Raw genomic sequence first — 15839 nt, 5'->3', positions numbered from 1 at the left:
TATCCAAACACTCAATGAGCGTTGATTTGGGTTTGTCCCCCAGGCCAAGAAAATTGATTGCTACAATATTTCTAAAATGGCGATGATCCATGCTGACAAAATGTTTGGGAATCTTCTGAATCTTTTAGATATAGAAGATATCATATTGCAGGTTTCCACCGTGGCCACTTCCGCCAGATTACTCTGAGGCGGTAGGGCAAAAGTACCCATCAATGTAGGGTATTTTAGCAGGCCTACTCCAATATTTTGAAGCGAATGAGAGCTTCCATGGATCATCGGGATGCTTCCCGTAACTTGTGAACTGTTGGGGAGAAAGGTTTGTTGGTCGACGATTGTAATTCCTCCTTGAAAAGGAAATGAAATCTTTCTGAAGTATGTTGACACAACAGCGGCCATAGCATAAATCCAAGGCCTTCCCAGTAGGATGTTATAATCGAGATTTCCATCGATAACTTCAACATCAATTTCTATTGTTTTGCCCCCCAGTTCAACTTGTAAGTTACTCAATTTCCGTATGGAGTGTATGTTCGTCTATCGAATGCTTTTAACGTCATTAACGATCGCGACAAGGGTGGTGATCCTAAAGTTTTCTAGCAACTCATTGACATAATACATGTAGATGCTCCCTCATAAATAATTGTTCGATGAACAGTTTTGTTGAGGGCCTTCACTTGAATGAGGAAAGCGAGTTGAGCTAGTAACTGAGGTTCATATCCTTTATGATTAAAGGCCACAAGATTGGAATATGTTGGGTCAATCCCACCTATTGCTGATAATAGAGCCTGCTTTTGGGAGGGGAAATTTTATAGTACTTCAAGTGTCGACATAGTAGATGGCGATTGGGCCAGGTCTTCTACTATATTATAATTCTGTGCCGCTCTAGCACGAGGATTAAATGTTGATTTGTGTACTACTCCCTTTGGCGGCTTTATCGTTAGCTCAGGAATGATGGGTGGCACAACTTCTGTCGAAGTTGTTGTCGAACTACTAGGTTGATCAATAGCCTTGTTGTTCGACAGCTGTGGATTCCCGTAATCTTTATTCCTTGTCGATATCAAAGCATCATTCTGCTGTTTTGAAATGGACAACATAAGCACTTGGGATGGGGAAGCATTGTCGCTAGCAACCAGATTGGTTCTTGGGTTTGGAAATGGGTTAGTCAATACTGCTGAAGTTTTTGAATTCTTAAATATTTTCTTAACTTCAGCTTTATATGGACAATCTCTCGTCCAATGATCCTCATCGCATATGAGGCATGGCTGACTAGGTTTCCTTTGCCCGGAAGGGTTTGTAGAAGACTTTTTAGGAGATGAATCGTCTTGTTTCTTCTTTTTGCTCTTCCCTTTCTTCTTGCCCCCTAGTTGCTTTGGTTCTTTGCCTTTTTTGGTTGACACAACGTTAACCTCCAAGGTGAGAAGTTCTTCATTTGCATTTTGATCAGAAACCTTACAGGCTTTCTGAGATGCAGCCTTTGTCGATTTCGTGCTTGTCGTACCTATCACGCCATCGCCGACATGAGAGTCCTTGTTTGATTTAGGAGGAGGAGGAACGGAAAATTCTGGCCTTGGAGCATCAGGGATTTTGTCATAGAGCATGTCAGACTGACTATAGATCAAGTCTAGATATTGCGCACAAGCAATGACCTGTTCTTCAGTGACGACTCCTCCCTTTGCCACATCATCTATAATAGAAGGTAACAAGGACTTAATAAACCATTCAAATAGTAGCTGATTAGGGACATATGTTTTTACCATTCTACGATGACGTTGCCATTCATGAATATGATCAGATATGTGAGTGGCCATCGTCTGTTTGAAATTGGTAAGAAGCTCTGTTCCTATTTCATACCTTATTGGTAACTGAAAATGGGTTAAAAAGGTGGTGGCAATCTCGCTGAAGTTATCAAACGAAGCTCTAGGCAATTCGATGTACCATTTTGCTGCCGGACCAGTTAATGTTCGCTGAAAAAGGTGAAGCCTAATCGAATCATCATTTAAAGTGTTGGAGGAACACCATAGATGAAAGGTCATCACATGATTCGACGGATCTTCACCTAGATTTCCATTGAATTTAGGAATATCTGACGGAAGTTTATGAGGAATCGCTGGCCACCAAGGGGCATAAGCAATTGGATCATTTGTTAGGCAATTTAGATCTGGTAACTCTAAAGTTTCCATGAAGGGAAACTGTTGATTCAGGTTCGGCGAAGCATACCCAGGATAAGATGGGATCGCCTGAGGAGTGGGGCTTTTCATACCATCATAATGCATTTGATGCTGATAACTTTGATAAGGTTGTTGGGCATAACCAATTTGGAATGACTGGTGATAACCGTTTTGAATATATAGCTGCCCATTACCTGCAAAGATTTGTTGCTCAGGTTTTTGGTAAGCTTGTTGGAATTGCGGTTGTTGATGTTGCACTAGCCATGGTTGTGAAACCATTTGCTGTTGCCCAATACTGGATGTTTGACCAAGATGAGGGGTAATAGTACCCGTTTGAGCCTGAGTCGCTCCAGTTAAGGAGCCACTAATTGGCGATTGTGGTTGTGTCGTGGAGACAAGAGGCTGTTGTACTACAACCTGAGAAACTTGAGGCTGGCATACAACAGGCAATGCTTGTACTTGCAACATTTTCACAATAGCTGGTGTAGTGGGGATATTCGACACAGGTAGACTCGGTTGCATTGAGTATACAACTCTTGGTTGTTGAGGTAGTATTGGCACCCAACCGCTGGATGTGATTCCAATTTGACCCAAATTCGGTTGTGAACTCTCATATGGTTGTTCTCCCGGAGGAAACAATGAAAGGGTATAGTGCCCCCAAACGGCGGCAATCTAGTGCTCAAAGGAATGATTGGCCTTTGGAGACCAGACTGCCCAAACTGATACTGTTGTGAAGGATCAATTTGCTGAGATTCAACATAAGAAATTCCAAATACTATTCCAGATGAACAAACGGGAATAGACCATACTGTCGAAACAGTCCCTGGGTGGACTCCCTCTAGCGGTTGAGAGCTAGTTGGGACAGATGGTATACCAACGAACATTGTCGGAGTGGTGGCAAGAGGTTCTGCTACCGCTGTATCGGATGACACAGTCCTAGATGTCGATGGTTGTCCAGACATATCGAGTCTATCCAAAAGACTTCCTAGCGATTCTACAGGAACTTGCGATGAAGGTGTATTAACTTCTGAAGTAGAAGAATATAGGTGGATTCGAGTCCCAAAATGCGAAGGAGTACTAGATGGAGGATCCTCCGTAATCTCTTCTATAGCAATCAATCCGGGTGAAAGAGGCAGACCGTCAGGTCCGTAAAATATTTCTGGTGCCGAAGAAGGTATAGATTCTGCAGTGACAGATTTTGGAGGGGTAACACCTTTCGAATCAACTCTAGATGGAGCTGGTTCAAGAATCAAAGTGTTTACTATTACACTAGGATCAGTTCCAATGTCCTCTTGTAACTGCGGAACTTCTTCTGTAGAGGCAGGGATACCAGAAATAGTTGGAGTAACTGGAGTCTCAGAGGATGTTGAAACACAAGTTTCAAACAAACCAGGAGACTTTGACCCAGTTAAACGAGTTCGCTTGGCTCGGAATGGTTTCGTTTTCGGAGTCAAAGACGGTTGACTCGTTAGTCTCTGCGAACAATGGGGTTTTGATTGACTTTCTTCCACGATTGCGGATTATTTGATCAACTCAAAATAAGAGGGGAAAATGTTATTCCGAATTAAATGAATTTTAGACGCTTTGACACAACTTTCTTTTTCAATTTTTAAGAGTCGAGAAAAAGCTAAAGATGACTCTAGTCGCCTTCGATTTTTAATGAGCTTGAAGTGACAAGTGCTGAGATGGACCTTTTCCTTTAAGGAGTCTGAAAAGGAACGAAAGAGACTACTCTGGAAATCTAGACAAAGGGATTACCAAACCAATCGCAAAACTGCATAATACTTTTTACAGTACGGCAGTCAATCCTCCCGAATGTTGTGTTCAGTGCATTGCGATCGATAGGGCGGCAGACACAGCTTCCTAAGAATAAAGGATATAGCCTATTGTGGTCTCCCAATATATACTCGACGGTATGTGGGAGCACAAGTCCGTACTGGTGCTTGTCGTCTCAAAGAGGAGGAATCACCCAACCTACGATGAAAGCGACAGTTACCAGGCTTTACGACACCAGAATACGTCTCTAGCCTAGACTTCTAGATGTTGTGCGTTAGGTTCCAAGCGTTTTTATGTTCATTGAATTTATTTTACAGTTGATCTTTTTTAAGAAGTTTTCCTTTAAGGTTCACCATGTGATGTAGATATACAACTCCTAAATATGAAATCTAAGATGATAAACAGTCGTTTACTCTTCTTTTCGCAATGAAAATCCTAGCTACTAAAGAAAGAGAAGCGAAATCCTTTCAACATAGAGCAGAGAGCGCACACTAGATGCACTGTCCTAAATCAAAATCAACAAGAAGTCTAAATACAAATGCACATGCATGTATTTGTTTTCCGCTTTCTTAATGTGTGAATGACAAAAAGAATTCTAAGTACAAATTTGAATTATATCTTCTTTCAAAGCGACAATATTAACGATTTTCTGTTCAAAAAATGAAAAGGAGACAAGATAATACTTTGCGATTTTGAATTGAAAACTGCTTTCGACACTTGAAATACTATTAATTCAGATCAAATACAAGAGTAACAGTGTAATCGACTATCAAAAAGAGAAGGATTCTTTTCCTTGACTAAAAACGACACTTGTGACACTTTCAAATCAAAAGACGATAGTTCGATTAAGCTACTATTTTGTAAATGAGAACTGTGAATGGTGAAAAATACACAAAAACACTCACAAATCTTTGTACAAATGAGGCTAGATGATGCAAAGGAAGTGGGTTTCAACAGTGGTCTACTGATCACAGACAACAAAACTCCATAATAAAGCTGAAGAGTGTGAAGAAAAATTTGGAAGCAGAAACAGTCTTATCTGATCATCGCACCTATAACACAGGGAAACATGGATGCATCTCACCTACTGCACACGGGAGGTGCGATGCATCCAGATTGCCAAGAGGAGAAGGTGTGATGGTCCAGGGACGAGACTTTAACTTGGTTTTTGGTCACAGTTTGTAGCTTAGTTCAGGGATTTAGGCTGAGCTAATGATAGTTAGTAAATACAAAGTATAGGGGCTGATCTAATGAGGTTACTTGAGCTACCTCTAGGGCACTTAGGATGTTTGCAAGTCAATTGTTCAGTTCATAAACAAACCCAGAGATTGACTGAAGCAGCGTTGATCTACTTTGCACTTGCATAGCAAATGCAGTTCAAAGGCTAGCTGGCTTAACTTCAGGCTCCGTTTGTGGTTTATGAATCAAACAAATAGAGACAAGCAATCAAACTAATCGCTCCCCAGTGGAGTCGCCATTTTGTTACCGGGAAATCTAGTGTCTATTCAGAACTACTAGTCCCACTAAGATGGGTAGCTATCTTAGAAACAAACAAACTAAAGTTACTTGTGTTTTCCTTTACAAGAGAGAGATGAGAAAGAAGCAGAGAGTACCAACCTCAGTCTTTTGCTTGGTTCCTTGCTTGTTTCCTTTCCCCTTCGACAGAATCTTGCCACTGCTTCCTTACTTGTCCTGCTTCAAAGAGTACCTGTAGAATCACAGCAACATAATACCATCAAAGAATAAAGATCTATCACTGTAATATAGGATCAGATATATATTGACCATACACATGCATATATCAACACAATATTCAGAGATACACAAGAATATGGAGGAAAACTCAAATAGCTTTATTGATAAAAGTAGTAGAAGAGAGGATTACAACCACTTGGTCTGACCCAGCACCATCCTCCCAGCTTGAAAGCCCTCTTCACCTCATACAAAGCAAGATCACCCAAAAATGTCTTTAAAGAGAAACCAGCAACACCTCTTTGCAAATTACCAAATTCCAACCTCTGGATCTCTGGGATGAGGGATCCATATATAGATATTTGCAGGGGGGTGAGTCAGCTTCTGGGATTTTGATTAGTGTCATCTCTCTGATAGTTCTTGGTTCCACTTGGAGATTTCATGATCTCTTACTCATCCTTGGGCGAATTCAAGGAGGCAAGTGTCAAATGAGTAGCTTCTAGAAGATTCTCAGGGTCTCCACCTAGCGAACTACTTGTGCCATTTGTCTGCTCTCACTCATCGCACCCTACAGAAGGGCTTTCCAGTATGCATTGCACTTTTTGCATGTGGCAGGTGAGATGCATCGCACCCTTTGCTCTGGGCAGTCTATATGGTCTTGATTTGACCAGTTCTGAGTGGTTTTTTTATGGAAAACTTCTGGGAGATGATGTAATCAATTGACCTTGCTCCTTTAGGGTATGAAACAACACTTTTAGGGACTTATAAGTCCTTGGTTTATGGACATATGTGATTGGGGTTGCAGTGCCCAAATATGTCTATAACACCACCAAGGAGGTTGAATCCCTTCATAATGGTGTCTCTCATCGCATGTTTACCCCGGTTGGCCGATTACTTGAGTAGATGTGGGAGGAGGGTGGTTACAGAGTGGTATCAGAGCGTGATTGCGCTCTCCTTGGGTGAATGTGTTTGTCATGAATTCATGTCGATTGCATATGTGTTCCTTATGCTTATAGTCCATGTTATTGTTTCATTTGCATGGTGTTTATCATGGTTGTAGTGATGTCTCCATGTGAAGGTTGATGGTGTTGTCATTGGATTTGTTGTCATGAGTGTATGTCAGTTATGCATTTGTTATGAATGCTAGTGTATATATGATGTTAGGCATGCATTTTTATGGTGAAGGTTGTCATGCATGAGGTCCTTGTATGCAACTAGGTCATCATGATGCTATTGGTATATTAGGATGCTAATGTGTTGGTTGAGATAGAGTAGGAGATGCAAATCATTAAAGTGAAGTTACAACATTGGACCTCGAGGCAAGAGCATGTCCTCATACATGTTTGTATGTTTGGCATGTACATATTTTAGTTAATGGATTGTCATATGCATTAGGGTTATATGCATTAGGTTTATGTACATGTATATTGATGTTATGGTTACATACATGATAGATTGTAGTTGATTAGTGTAGTCATATGCATATGTGTCGGATCGTCATGAATGATAGTAACCTGGGGTTGTATGCATTGTTATATTTGTTTTATGTTAAGATAACTTCATGATTATGCTATACGTTGTTGATGAGTATGTTATAGGTTAACTCGTTTTTTTATATATGATAGTTAGCTTAATGATTAGGTTATATGTTGTTAATGAGCATGATATATAACTTGTTGTTATATGCTAGTAACTTGATGATTAGGGTTATTACATTAAGATCTTGATGGTATCACACTAAGTTGGATTGGTATGCAAATGGTTAGGGTTATGAAATTTAGGTATGAATTAATATGTTTTAATATTATGGCATGCCAATCTAGGCTGATTATGCAGATGTGATTATTATGTAAGAATGATAAATTTTTATGAGCTTATGATTTGAACATATTAGTTAGTGACTATTATGGATATCATGACCTTATTTATGTTTTAGTTGATATGTCGTAAAGCTATATCATGCTAATATGGATTGATTGTGTAGACAAGATAGCTTCCCTTGAGATACATTAAAGTATGAGTTTTATTATGTCGTATATTTGGTGTTTGAATGTTTGGTGTCTATTATGTCGTTTAGTTTATTTATTTAACAGGGTATGTTTGCAAGTTGGTTGAATGTTTGCTAAATTACATAATATGAGTATGTGTTCAAATGATCTTGTTTTAAGATGATTGTAATAACACATAAGCATTGAGACAGTTGATATGTACTTGAGTGTAGTAGGTGACAGTTATATCATTATGTCTAATGACTATGATTTTACTATGGATTATGACATGATTTTTAGTCTTGGAAAAGGTTTATTTCAAATTGATAGATATTATTGTCTTGATATTTGGAACATGTGGTTGACATGTTTTAATAGTTTCAAGAAACATGCTTGGTATTTGCGTGACAAGGTAACAATTGATCATGTGTTTATATAACTAACCATTGGGTGATGTGACAATACATAGTAAGCCTCGATTGCAACAAGGTAAAAATGTAAAAGAAAGGAATTGGGCAAGAATTCCTTTGGCTATGTTTGGAAACCCTAATTCCAAATGAATGAGTGCTTTGCATACAGGAAGTCTTCTTAACCTTAATATTGTTTGACATTATGTGGATATGTGCTAGATTCATGAACTTGTATTTGACAGATATATTAGCTAGTTTCTAGTTATAGGTGGATCTTTCAAGGGAATTGGAGTCCCTTGAGAGATGGCATGGATGTGTTTAGTTGCAAGCAACGTGCTTGGCACAACAAGGTAAGGTAACCAATATATTGTTATGTTTATTTATGCATTGACAGTTATGTGTTGACAATAGTATGATGCAAGGAATTACATGGAAAAGAGGTTGCCATGAAATCTCGAAGAGGGTTTAGGTTGAGGTTTCCCTTGGCACTAGGAACTATGGGGATTGAGTCAAGACATATGTTGTCAGTCTTGTGCTTTTGGTATTTTGGTGATTGTTTTTGCTTGATTGCAGTTTTTTTTTGCGTCTTGTGCATGGCCATGTCACTTTGTTTGTGGTGTCGTATTGTTATTGGTTTTTTCTTGCTTGCTTCTTGGTATTTCCTTTTATGTTTTGAGATCCTTGGGAATTGGTTGGGAAAAGAGGAAAGTTAGTGGATCTTGGGGAGAGTTGAATGAAATCTAGCAGGAAATGTAAGACTCAGATGAAGCCACTGCATGTATAAGGGAAGTTGAAGGCAAGAGTATGACAATGAGTTGGATTGGTTGGGTCCATTGGTGTAAGAGGCCAATGGCAGGACAGTCATGAAAAAAGTAATCAAGAAAGGTAAAGTAAATTGACTTGAAGTGTCATATGCCTTGACTATGTTGGGAATTGTTGTTCTCAATATGGTGCATGTTGTGAATAGATAAAGAGAGTTCTCTTAACCTTGACCTTATGATATCTGGTAATTATGTTGTGATCATGATTATGCTGATGTCTATATATGTATATATGTATGTATGTATGTATGTTGTTGTCTAACTGGATCATGATTTATTAATGCTAATATTTATATGTATATATATGTGTATGTATGTATGTTGTTGTCTTACATGGTCTTTAGGAATTATTCTTGTGAAGGAATGGTTGCATACGCAGGTGAATGGCATGAAGGGGTTCTTGGTCTTAGGAGGAATCAAGTGGGAAGAGTAATCTTGACAGATCTATCAAAAAGTGGACATGAATTGATATTATATGCTTGTATTATGCCTATGTTTATGTTATGGATAGGTAATGCCGAGGGGTACATCAGCGGAATGAAAGTGGTGTGATCTACGACATGCTGGGATAAGCATGGATGGCAAAGATACACTAAAAGCAAGGTTGCTTGGTAGAGATAGTGTGGTTTTGGATGTGTTGTACTATCATTGTGCATATGTTTTATATGTTGTACATGTTGCATCTCTGATGTTGTATACATGCGATGTTGTGCATATATAGTGTGTGTACATGTTGTTTATGCAATGCTATGTACAGGGTGGTACAGATAATGTGGTGCAAATGTTGCATATGCAGTGATGGGTATAGATGGTGATATGTACATGTTGGATATGTGGTTGTGTACATATTGTACTATGTGCGTGATGGATATGCGGTATTGCGTGCCTATGGTGATGTGCGCATGTCGGATATGCAATGCTATGTACATAGGGTGCTATGTACATGTTGTATATGCAGTGCTATGTACAAATGGTGTTACGTGAATGTTGTACATATGGTTCTATGTACATATGGTGTTATGTGCATGATTGTACAAGTGATGCTATGAGCATGTAAAGCCATGTACATGTTGTACATATGGAAATGTGTACAGGGGGTGCTATGTACATGTTGTGCATATGGTGTTGTGTACATGTTGTGCATGTGGTGATGTGTGCAGGGGGTGCTATGTACATGTTGTGCATATGGTGTCGTGTACATGTCGTGCATGTGGTGATGTGTGCGTCTGACATTGTGTACACATTGTAAAGGTGGTACAATGTACATGTGGTGTTGTGTACACATTGTAAAGGTGGTAAGATGTACATGTGGCATTGTGTACACGTTGTGTAGGGGGTGTTGTGTACATGTGATGCTGTGCACACATTGTGAAGGTGGTGCTTTGTACAAGTGGTATTGTGTACATGTTGTACATATGGTATTGTTGTACATGTGTTATTGTGTGCATGTCGTATGTGATGTGTTGTGGGCATGCGATACTATGTATGTACATTGTGTAGTCGTGGCATCGTGACATGTGTATTTGTTGTTTTGTACTATGTGTATTATGTTGTACACCAAATGTAGGAGTATGTATGTGTGGTGTTGTACATCGAGTATAGATGTATTGTGTTGTGTTATACTCTGTGTAATAAATGTATTGTGTTGTGTTGTACACTAGGTGAAAGTACATGTATTGTGTGGTGTTGTACATCATGTACATATGTATTGTGTTGTGTTGTATATCAGGTGTATATGCATGTATTTCATGGTGTTGTATGTCGTATGTGGTTGTATGTGTGTGATGCACACTATGTCTATGTGCACATGGTTGAGGAGAAGGCACTGTGTGTTTGTCATGTATGGAAACCAATCCGGAGTGCGTACGGAATAAGGACAATGGTAGAAGCTAAGGATTGATTAAAGGATAAGTATCAGTCTTTTATTTCAGTTTTATTATGCATGTGATTTATGATTTTGATCTGTGATGATTACATGTGATCTATGATTCTGGTTTATGATGGTTACATGTGATTTATGATTTTGATCTATGATGGTTGTGTTTTGAGCTAACCAGATGTGATATGTTTATTCATGATCATTTGGTTAAAAGCCAATTTGACTTGTTGTGATAGGAAACAAAGAGAATTTCAAGTGTACCTTATTGACGGGCCATCAATGAGGTATGACTTGAAGTTATTTCAATTTATTTTGAATCTAATGGAACCTATGTGCTTGGTATAGGAAAGCATGAAAATTCTTGGTTGGGTGGTTGAAATCGACTACAAGCATTAGAAACAACGACAAAGGAATTGAAACATGCAGTAGTATGCTAGTAAAGCACTTCAGGAGTGGGGCCATTGTGGGACATTGGTACCCAATAGTGTCCATTGATTTCCATGAGCATGCTATGACTGGTATGATGGTTTGAGGCAGGTATATGCCTTGGTTTTGTATCTTCTAATGCGAGGAAGCCTTGCCAAGGGATGGATCACCTAAGATAGGGGATGTTGAGGAACTTGGAAGGTGAGTGACTGCACGAAAGGGGGTGAACCTATTTCCAGAGGGGCTGTGTAATAGAGAAGGGAAGGTCGACAATATATTTGTTTTGGTCATTAGCATTGCCAAATGGAATCAAATGCACATTGAGATTGCGCCCTGGAACAATGATGCAGTAACTATTCACTGAGAGGAAAAGTGGCACAAGATTGTAGCATTGGACATTGGATCCAACTTTGACTGTGGCAATAGATTCTGAACTTCCTGGGAAGGAGGTGAATCCTAGTATTACTTTGAGGGTGGAGGTGTAAGCCTCTGTATTCCCTGTTGACTGATACGTGTGTTGTATCCTTTTATTTGCTGGTTTAGCAAATGTGCATATGTGTATATGTGGTTATTGTAAATACCGTAATGAGATGTTTTATAAGGCTCCAACATGCGGTATGTTGTCATGATGTTTTACTTTTGAGCATTTATTTCATTGTAAATACTGCAACGAGCTAAGTTATAAATCTCCATGGGTAGTATGTTTTCTTTTCAGCGGTTGCACTGAGGTCTTGGTGTAGTTTAACACCGAGGACTGTGTTCCCCAACAGGGAGGGTTCTGTAACAACCCTGGTGAAAATTACATGTAATAAAAATAAATAAAGGCAAAAAGAAGACCACGGGTAAGGGACACATATTCCAAGCTGAATGTTGGGCACAAATATCCTAGTGGGAATCACTGGATGTGTTTATGGCTAAGGAAATTGGCGAAGGCGAAGGCTAAGTCAAAGGATATGGAAATGAAAAATGACATTTTTGGCACATTTATTTATGAAAATAATGGAAATTAGGAGAAAAGTAAGGTGAAAGGTCACAAGTTGCATGTGAGGAGGAAATTGAAGGAAAATAATGGAAAATGAAGAAAATAGAGGTCTCATTTATAAAAAGGCTTCTGAGGATCAGTTGGCAAGCTCTTGGCCCAAGTTTGTGCTCAAGTTTTGCTTTGGAGCAAGGAAAGGAAAAGTAAGTAAAGGAAGGACACATAAAGGAAAGGATAACAAGGATAAAGGAAGGAAGAGCAGGATCAAGCAACTTCAACAGGAATACTTGCAGGTAACATATTGCATGTGCAATTTCCTAGCTGGTTTTGACATGCATGGCTTTGCATGATGGTGTGTGGTTCTCTTGTTGTCGATGGCATGGTTTTGCTGGGTTATGACATTGGTTTTCAACATAGCCTTGCATTTTTCGGATGCCATGGTGTGTTGGGATGTTTATCTCAGTTTTGAGCTTTGGATTTTCCAGATGGATTTCGGAATCCGGGGTGGAGGTGGTCTCAAGGTTCATTCCCAAAGGCCTAGGAATCCCTTGACCGATTTTGGTGGGATACACGGTAAAGCCTAAGGGAGGAGTCTCAGTTTAGGGCCTAGTGATCCGAGTTTGGATTACGGTAAAGCCTGAGAGACTAGTCTCAGTTTAGGGCCTAGTGATCTAGGATTGGATTGTGGTAAAGCTTGAGAGACAAGGAGACAGGAAATTCCTCAAGGATAGTGATGGATTTTGGATGGCATTCCAAGTTCAATTCCGTTGTGATCGGAGCATCGATTTTGGTGTGATCACGCTTTGGTGAGGGTGGATGTGGTTTAACCTCTGGATTCCCTTGGGTTGTTTTTGGATTGGTTTACCCATAGGATCCCAAATTTATACTTGGAATATAGCATGGGGATGACTGGCTGAAAGAAATATTTGGTTCAGCCATGTCTACGGTCGAGTAGTACGTGGAAGTATCGAACCTGGTCTTATTTGATATGATTAATGAAAGCTAAGTTCTGTTGCTTTTTCACTTGTTTATATGTGGATTTAATGGTTGTTATATCTCTATTATTTGCATGGTTTTATGATGGTTATAAGCATGGTTAATTCACTGGTTCATGTCATGGTCATTTCATGTATTTAATTGTAATTTTTAAAATGATTGATGCAAGACCTAATTGATGTCATAATAGTTCAAGGGAGAAGGTGTTGATCCTTCTTGTCATGTTTCATAAGAGTTTTCAGTCATTCATGCTCTGTCTTGTACCCTAGACCCATAGGTTGCATTGGTGCCAAGTGTTTGACAAAATGTCAGTCTTGGTTGGGGATGGTGAGGCCTAGTCCTGAGGTTTATTAGTCTTATCATCATGTCTTTTATGGATTCTAGAAGTTACAACAAGTTTTTTGAAGTGGCCAGAATTATGGGCTACAAAAGTTCCTTGAATTCCACAAATGTTGGCACAGGTCTGCTAGGAAAAGTTCCTAGACGCTGGCATGCCCATAGCATGAGAGTGTCTAGAGGTAAAGAGGTCTAAAATAGCAGTGGGACCTAGGGCAAGATGTCTGAGTGGCCAAGATGTCTCATGAGGTGGTTGTTGCTAATGTGGAAGGTAGGGTTGATGTGTTCTGTCGATTCCATTTCCTTAAGGTCACCAAGAAGTTTGAATCCCTTCATTGTGGCCTCTCTCATCCCACGTTTACCCCATTTGGCCAATTACATGGGTAGATGTGGGAGGATGTTATGAAACTAGCTCACAAAAAGATAGAAAAGATAGATCAACGCCTTAGAATTCAGCCTCTTCGAGGGGGCAACCTCCTTTACATTACACAAATGAACAATTCTTGGATGATTCAAATGACAAAACCTCCTTTCTATATATAGGAGTCTAAGGGGTCACAATATAACCAAGCCGACCTAACAATAATAATATAAAGGCACAAAATAACAATAGAGGGATTCTATGGGGCACAGTAATAACAATATGGGGACAATAGGGGCACAACAATATTAATAAGGGATAAAACTACAATAGTAATGGGGGAATCACTAGTATTATAGGGACCCAACATGCCCCTATCCTTCAAAAAAGTGTTGTCCTCAAAGCTTGAGTAGTTCTAGATGCTTCTGTATAAAATTCTCATCCTCCCATGTGGAATCTTTAGTGGATAAGTTCTTCCACTTGATGAGATACTCCGAATGTGATCGATTTCGTAGCTATCAAGTTCTTGTTTCTGTGACTGCTTCCAGTTCCAATATAATTTTTCCTTCCTCGTCAAGTTCTGGCAATATTGTTTGAACTGGGAGCTTGTTGCCTATAACCTTCTTTAAACATGAAACATGGAAAACTGGGTGTACTGGAGAAGCTGCAGGACCATAATATTTTGCAACACCTTGTACGGACCAAAATACTTTGGTGATAATTTATTATCCTTCTTAGCTTGCTTGAGGGACATTTTTTTATATGGTTGTAGCTGTAGGAATACCCAGTCACCTACATAAAAACTTCTTTCGCTGCGATGTTGATCTGCCTGTTGTTTCATTCTATTATATGCCAACACGAGGCTATCCTTTAAGAGTCGGAGAACTTGTTGTTGATGCTCAATGTGATGTTCCACTGCTTGAACCTTAGAATTTTATCTTAAATATGATGTGATGGATGGTGGCTGATATCCATAAAGTGTCATAAATGGGGTCATTTTTGCTGCAATATGGAAGGAAGTGTTTTACCACCATTCAGCCAGAGGAAACCATTTGACCCATTGTGTTTATTTATTAGATACAAAGCAACGAAGATATCCTTCCAAACATTTGTTTACTATCTCATTTTTCCCATCAGATTGAGGATGATAAGATGAGCTATGAGCTAACTGAGTACCAAGACAAGAAAATAATTCTGTCCAAAAATTTCCAGTGAAAATGGGATCTTTGTCACTTACAATAATCTTTGGGTTTCCATGTAGCTTTTGAATTGTTTCCATAAATGAAGTAGAAATTGTACTGGCTTTAAATGGATGTGATAATGCACAAAAGTGTGCATACTTGGTAAGTCTGTCAACTACCACCATGATGACTCTCTTTCCTTAAGACTTGGGTAAACCTGTGATAAAATCCATTGAAACCTCCTCCCAACATTGTCTTGGAATGGATAAAGGTTGTAATAGACCTGGGGTCTTAATTGTTTCAACTTTATTTTGTTGGAAAACCAAACATTCCGCCACAAAATTTTGAATATCAGATTTAAGGCCATCCCAAAAAAATTCCTTCTTAACCCTGTGGTAAGTTTTTAAAAATCCTGAGTTCCCTCCTAAGGGAGAAGTGTGCAATTCCATAGGAATCTGTTGTTTGAGTTGGGAATTATTACAGAGGTATAAGCGATTTTTGTACAATAACGAATCATCTTTCCAGCTAAATGTATCAGATGTACTAGAATCTTGTTGTAACTTTCGAATAAGTGCCCATACTTATTCGCCATTCTTCCATTCCTCCCTTGCTTCGTTTATCCAATCTGGTTGGATAATAGAAATGGCGCACAACAATGCTTCCACATCCTCATCCTTTCTTGAGAGTGCATCTGCCACAGTATTTTGCTTCCCTTTTTTGTAGATGATTTCAAAATCATAACCCAACATCTTTGTGACCCATTTTTATTGCCCTTAAGAGGATAATCTTTGTTCTAAAAAGTATTTAAGGCTATCATGATCCATTTTTA

Source organism: Pinus tabuliformis, chromosome 6 (assembly GCF_031772625.1).
Source record: "Pinus tabuliformis cultivar Carrire ecotype Pingquan chromosome 6, CPIR1, whole genome shotgun sequence".
Classification (NCBI taxonomy): domain Eukaryota; kingdom Viridiplantae; phylum Streptophyta; class Pinopsida; order Pinales; family Pinaceae; genus Pinus; species Pinus tabuliformis.
Note: the sequence above shows the minus strand (reverse complement) of the source record.